Below are 7,499 nucleotides of genomic sequence, written 5' to 3'. Positions count from 1 at the left end.
TTGCCATAATTGGACCTGCTGCTACTTCTTTGGTGTGGTTGAGTGCCTTTAGTTAATTTAGTTGTATATATTGTTATTATTATTATTGTGTGTTTGCTTATTTATACTGTATATATTTGACCTTTTGCACGGGAGCTGCAATGGAAATTTCGTTGAATTCTGTTCAATGACAATAAATGCTATCTATCTATCTATCTTCCAACCTCCAGTGAAGAGTTGAAGAGTTTACTTGCACAATTGACGAAGGAGTTCCTCACTCTGTTTTTCCAGCATTTTGAAAGAAGCAGTCTCCCCCTGAATATGCTTTCCTAGCTGCTGATGACAGTGTGCAGAGGGTTGCTTATGTTGTCCATAGTAGCCTGGAGTTTCTGTAGGATTCTCCTCTCTGTGGTGTACTGCCACCCCAGCACACCACAGCGTATAAGAAGATGCTGGCGACAACAGACTGGTAAAACAACCCCAGCAGCTTTCCACAGATGTTAAAGGATCATATAGGCCAAGATATTTATAGGTCTGCACAATCTCCACGTTCTCTCCTCCTATCAGAACTGGTCTTGGTCTGCCTCTGTCCCTCCTGAAGTTAATAACCAGTTTCTTTGTCTTAGAAGTGTTTAGCTGCAGGCTGTTTCTCACCAGGCTCTTGTACTCCTCTTTGTTGTCTTTGAGGCACCCTATGATGGTAGTGTCATCAGCGTACTTCTGGATATGACACATTTTGTAACAGGGTGTCAGGGTGAAGAGGATGGGTGACAGCACCATCCCCTGTGGGGTTCCATTGTTGCTGACCACAGTGTCAGACATGATGTTATTCATCTTGACGAACCGTGGTCTGTTGGTAGCTGGAAATCCAGATGACCATGCAAGAGTTCACTCTCATTCTGGTAAGTTTTTCCAGAAGTGCAGGGGGCTGCATCATATTAAAGACACTTGAAAAATCCACAAAGAGAATCCTGATGTTGCCACTTCCCTTGTCCAGGGGTGAGTGGGCTCAATGTAGGAGGTAGAGAATGGCATCCTCCACTCCAACCTCTGCTCAGTAGGCAAACTGCAGGGGGGTCTTCTGCATCCTTTACCTGCATTCTGAGGTGGTTGAGGAAGAGCTTCTCCAGAGTCTTCATCAGATGTGATGTGAGTTCCACCAGTCTGAAGTCATTCAGCTCATTGGCCCTGCTCTTCTTAGGGAAAGGAATGATGCATGATGTCTTCCAGAGTGTGGGCACGCTCCCAATTTGCAGGCTCAAGTTGAAGATTTGTTGTAATGGTTCCCCAAGCTGTTCGCAGGAGTTATCAAACTCATACACCCCTTCTGTTCACCCTGCAGCTTGCTTTGTTTGGGGTTTTAAATAAAGCTGCCTGTAGTGAACCGGAAATTTAGTCCAGGACCTACGTTTTTATTCACAAATGTTGAAAAATAAAAATAAAAAAACATACACACACAAATATATATATCTCCTTACACCATGGGCCCGATGTCTTAACAACATGAAGGAAGAGGCATTGAGATTTGTTCAGACATTAGACCGAGCGCAGCCAGACTAATTTATTTTTCTAAATTGATATTTTTAGCCAAATACTATTGTTGAGGGGCACAAACAGGCCTCCTGACGTATAGTGAAAGAAATAAAACTAACAAAATTGGAAAAAAAACAAACTTTGACAAAGGGCATCTAGGGCATCAAGGATAAAAGGGGCAGGAGCTCAAGCCCCCTCTGTCCCCTCTTCATGTGCCTGACTGGGATATACGCTCAAACTCTGTCATGCATGTGTTGAAACTGGGCCGCAGCCCAGTTTCAAAGAGTAACATCTTCCAAATGTGCTGTGACAAGCCGAAAGATGACATCATGCATGTGCACATAAATCATTTAGTGCTGGGGCTGCACTATCTCTGCTGAGACGAGCGGCGATCAGTGAGCAGCGTGGGGCTGGTTCCCCATCCAAGCTATACCTCCAGAGAGGCTGACCAATCACACAGGCATGTTCCCACCCATGTCTGTGTACTTGTGTTTGGGAACGAATGCCTACCCGCTAAGTTTTCTGTGGGTGTTCCCTAAGTCTGCAAGAGATGCAGCTGATAATTAATCCTCCTCCTCTTAGAGGAATTTTTTGAGAGGAAAGACTTCACTCCTATCTTTTATTGGAGAACATTTTCTTTCTGTCCATTTTATCCCTGTTCAAGATAAAATAGACATCTCAGCTGCTCTGGGGTTAGACGCTCCTCATCCGTCACACTCTGTGGCTTAAAGACTGAAGTCCTTCCTTGGTTTAATGTGGATATCACACTGTGGATTCCAAGGATTTTAGAGAGTAACTTTTACATCTGCCAAGCTTTCTGCTATGTAACACATGGCCAGACAGTGGTGTAGAAAAGGGTTGCCCTGTTCCCAATTTCCTTTTTTTTTTTTTTTTTTGCATGTTTTTCAAATCCAGGGCCATGTAAAGACCTTTGGAGGGGCAGGGGCCAAAGTTAAAAAGGGTTACATTGAACAAAACATTAACACACCATACAACAACATAGCAACAACACATAATGATCAAGAATCTAATATTTAATCGGATCATACTGTAGCATTGTCGTCATGTGGGGACAATGCAAAGCAAAGGTAGTCTAAGTTTTCCCCAACAAGTATAATTTTGCTGTTGAGGCGTTTCTACTGCTGACAGAGCTGGAGGGACATGTTGATTTGAGACTGTAGTTGTTATACCAATCATAACAGAGATGGTCACTGGGTTTATTTGCAGCTATTTTACTAAATAAACCCTAATAATATCTGGCTGTTTAAGATCCATAGCAACTTGGCTGCAGGCTGCTTTAAAAATCACCAAAGCTTAGAGGAATTAACTCTAGATAATTTGTTGATGTCATAACCGCTGAGAGAGGCATCATGGTTATACAAAACAAGAAGGTGCTGCGTGCTGCGCTCTATGGCACAGAACTGCATGATGTGTTCACCATCTCTCCCCCTTTCCTCTGCATGTGCCTGATAAAATTGCCCTGTGGGACAAGTGAGTGCACCCCTGGTAAATCATAACTTAAATGTGATTCATCACACCACATGCAGGCCTGATTACTCCACACCTGTTCTCAGTAAAGACGTCACTAAAATAGGACCTTCCTGACAATGTGATGAACACCAAAGGTTCCTCAACACCTAGACACCTTACACAGAAATTCAGGAACAAATAAGAAAGAAAGTAAGACCCCTGATCTGTCAGTCTGGACAGGGTTACAAAGCCGTTTCTAAAGCTTTAGGACTCCAGTAAACCTCAGTGAGAGCCACCATGGCACAGTGGATACGTTTCCCAGGACGCTGGTCCACCAAAATTAACAACGACTCATCGAAGAAGTCACAAAGACCCACAGCACCATCCAAAGAACTGCCGGCCTCACCTGCCTCAGTTAAGGTCAGAGGTCATGACTCCAACATCAGAAAGATATGAATGGTCTTTTGATAGTAACAGTTCTGCCTCCCAGGTATCAAACCACAGTGGCTCCAATCTACTTAACGTCTCAGGGACCAACCACACAGCATGGAGCTTTCTGCACTGGTATGGCTTTTTCTGTCATGTTCCGTGTTTTTCTGGGTGTTGTCAGTTATTGCACAATAGCCAGCCCCGCCCATTCCTCACAACTCTCTTGGGCTGACTACTGACCAGTTCTCTGTCTAACAGGTCCGGAAAATCTCTGAGACCTGGGTATTACCCTAAAAGAGATCTATAAGAGATAATCTATTCAAACTGGTGGCGAAGGCGATTCGTCTAGCTCTAACTACCTCCGATCCAGAAGCTATGACCCTTTACAGTTAAGAAACAATCAGCTGAGTAGCCCTTGCAGCTGCATAATTCCAATAACCGCTTCTGTTAACGGTAGCTCGCTTCCTAAAATATAACTCGCTCTTGGAACCGGCTAGATTAAATTTAGTGACTTGGATATAAGTCCCAGGGTCATTATTTATTCTCACTAAAGGAAATTACGAAGCCACCTATTTACTAGAATCATGTACATTAGTTTTACCTTAATTAAAAGAACTGAAAATTAATTAAATGACTCAATTAATTCCAATGTCCACCAACCTCATTAGAATTTTATAGTATAAATTTATTAAGCAAGCTTAAGCAGGGATATGTGACATACAAATCAATAATTAATTGTATATAATTCAAGAGCAGTATAATAAAATCAACATGTATAACCATACTATCCTGTCTCTTTTCCCTAACCTATGTCGCAAGTTCTGAGATGGACTTTTAGCAAGCAGATTCAACTCACGCCCAGCTGATGGTGGATCTTGGCAACAGAAACATCTAAAATCCTTGGTCAGAGTCTTTATCCTTGTGTGGAAAAATCCTCCTTAGAATAGAAACAAAGCAGAGCGGGTCCAAATCCTTCGAAAACTCAGCTCTTTATCCCTCAGGGACCTTTGTCTTTTCTCCAAGTCTGTTGCAGGGTTAGAGATCGTTGGGTTGAGGCAGGGCCGACAGTCAAATCAGGAACCAGGGCTGGGGCGGTAGGATCTTGTCCCTACTTAGCGGCGCGAAGTCTCAACTTTCCCGTGGCTCCGAGGTGCGATCCTCTGCTGTTCTTCAATCTGCTTCTTCGTGTTGACTCGTCTCCAGCGCCGCGGACTAAGAACAGTTGCTTCCTTATTTCAGCCCTCTTTTATACATTTCTCCACCATATGTGTGTGCGGACAGTTTGGTCTACGTGACTTCCTGACCATCTGCTGAGTCTCGTGGAAAGCCCCAACGGCCCCCACCCTGTTTGCTGAGTCTTGCGGAAAGTCCCATCTTTCCCCAACTTGCGACATATCCTGGCAGCAGGACCTCGCCCATCCTGCTGACTTCAACGTTATAACTTCCCCTTTTTTCTATCACTCTCTTTTCTCACTATTTTATCTGTTACACATCATTAACCATATTCAACCTGTATTAAAACCATTTGAATTGATTTCAAATCATTACGGCTTTGATATTCATTAAGAATTAATCACATCTTTCACTTACTATAAATCATCAAACATAATCATTACATTGTTGTTACCATTACAGATCATTATTCAGAAATACATTTCAGAAAGTTATTTAGTGATTACTTATACACATCTTATCAATTGTATTCATACATATTCAACTTAATTATTATTTTAATCAAATCACAAGATTGCTTTATTTCTCTCCGGCCTCTATGCCCTTTTTCTGCGTGTACCTGGAAAGATCTCACAACCCTATGCCAGTTTTCTTGACAGTGTTTATTTCGAGTTTTCTCTGTCTCTGTGTCTCCGTGTTGTCCTGTTCTCCCCTTGATTACTCCCAGGTGTTTCTCGTTCCCTAATTACCTCCTGTGTATTTAGTGTCACCAGTGTGTGTGTGTCTTTGTCGGGTCCTTGTCGTTTGTTCGCGTCATACTGTCTGGCTGTGTTACCGTGTCCTTTTTAGCTCCAGTGCTACCGGCGTTGAGCCCTGGCTTCTGCTCAGTCGTGCTGCCTGGCTGTGTGTCGGGTTCTGGGGGTCTTGGTCCTTTTTTCCTTTTTGTTTTTCTTTTCCCCTCTTCCTGGTGTTAGTCTGTAGCATCACTGTGGCCCACTAGATGGAGCCAGAGGCTGTCCACCTCGGAGGCGCGCCCATGGGTTTTATGCACCTGGCAGTCATCATCTCATCATTCTCTGGAGGTTAAAAGAAGCTGACTGCCAGCACTTCGACGCCGGAGTGTTTTACCTGCTTGGTACACTGAGCCCCTCGAAGCTAGTCCTCTGAGCTTTTTTCCCTCTAAGTAACTCTTCGTTGTCCTCTGTGCTCCTCAGGAATCGTCTACTCCTCGAGACGATTTGGATTCTCCAGAGTGACTTCCATCCTGGCTTTTTGGTTAAAGCCCTCCTCGTGACGCCGTGGACGGTACCCACTGGTTGCCCGAGTCCCGTTTTTACCTCCCGTAAGATCTCAAGATTCTCAGTTGTCATCGGCTGGCAGTCGGACCTCACCTCCACCTCCGTCAAGTCATCGCTTACCCGCCCGCCCTCCACCGCAGCCTCCTTGCCGAGGAACCCGCTCGTTTATGGAAGCTGGATCCGTTGACTTCAGCCTGGAACCCACAGACTACCTCCCTGATTGTGATCAATCTTTCCCAAGTAAGAACCGGTCTATTCCCATCGTAACTCCCGTTTCCCAGTTGACCCGAACTCACCATCTCCTCCTGTTCCGCAGTTTTCCGCTGTCCTCCAGACTCCACCCCAGGATCCCCACCACATCACATTACTTTGCTTCAAATAAAAATCTTTAACTGATTTCTGTTCTCTGTGGTGTTCTGCATGTGGGCAAAGCTTTAATGCCAACATGACACTGTGGACTGTTTTGGATTGTGCTTAGAACTTTTTTCATCATTAAAACATCTTCATTTCACTTACCTGGATCTACTGCGTCTGCCTCACCTCCCTCTACATTCGCACTTCATGACATTTTCAGCAGCACACTGTAAAAAAAAAAGTCACTGTAGAATTTACAGTAACTTACTGGCAGCAAGGTTGCCAGCCAGTTACTGTAATTTTTACAGAAAAGAGTAACTTTACTGTAATTGTTTTACAGTAGCCTTACTGTAATTCTATTACAGTTTTACTGTAATTTTATTACTATCTTACTGTAATTTGATTAGTGTTGCTGTAATTTCTTTAAAATAGCCAGTAATACCAGTAATTATATAACATGCTTACTGAGATTTTATCACATTTTTATCATAATAAAATTACAGTAGTCCTGTAGTAGAATTATAAAAAGTTGTCATTTTACAGTAGTTCATGAAACTGCATACTTTGCTAGCTTTTAAAAGTTTAAACGTGAACTTGCAACTTAATTTACCAAACTCTCAAAAAAATGTTTTATTTTTCAAATAAAAACAATGTACATGTACATTTTTAAATCGCTTTATTTTATTGTCAATTTAAATCTGACAAACTAAAGCAAAACAAAGTACAGTGAACCCTGGTTTTTCGCAGGGGTTACGTTCCAAAAAGAACCCGTGATAGGCGAAATCCGCGAAGTAGAAACCTTTATTTTTTTTAGAATTATTATACAATAAAATACTCCATAATACATTGAAACCAAAAAACAAAACCTTTTTACAGGCCCAAACATTTGTTTAACAAATAAAAAGTACTGTATAAACTTTCTTCTTCTTTTTGTTATTACAAATAACTATGGTAACCTACTGTAAAATAATAATTTTAATACGAACTGAAGGCGGATTCCAGTGCCCGAATTGTGGAGATCAGTGCTGCCCCACCGCGACCTGAGTCATTGGATTAGAACGGGAGAAAATAAAAAATGATTATGAAAAACAATACAAAATACAGTAGGACAAATAGTGACTCACGTGTATTTCACTGCTCTTCTGACTGAGCCGCTGCATCCTGACTCCGCTCTGTAGCGGTTTTTTTCTTCTAAAGCCCGCGGACGCAGACACACAGGTGGCATTAAATACACAGAGGGTAATCACAGAAATGAGACACACC

General features: G+C 42.6%; 1 long non-coding RNA gene across 1 annotated transcript; it reads left to right on the top strand.

Moving 5' to 3' along the window:
• The first annotated feature begins 5,492 nt into the window (after positions 1–5,492).
• LOC114149674 (uncharacterized) lies at positions 5,493–6,278 on the top strand. Its single transcript, XR_003596555.1, has 3 exons — positions 5,493–5,719; positions 5,799–6,122; positions 6,199–6,278. It is a non-coding gene; the product is annotated as an uncharacterized LOC114149674 (long non-coding RNA).
• The last annotated feature ends 1,221 nt before the right edge of the window (positions 6,279–7,499 follow it).

Source organism: Xiphophorus couchianus, chromosome 8, assembly GCF_001444195.1.
Source record: "Xiphophorus couchianus chromosome 8, X_couchianus-1.0, whole genome shotgun sequence".
Classification (NCBI taxonomy): Eukaryota; Metazoa; Chordata; class Actinopteri; order Cyprinodontiformes; family Poeciliidae; genus Xiphophorus; species Xiphophorus couchianus.
The sequence above is the reverse complement of the archived record's forward strand: the minus strand, read 5'-3'. Positions and strand labels throughout refer to the sequence as shown.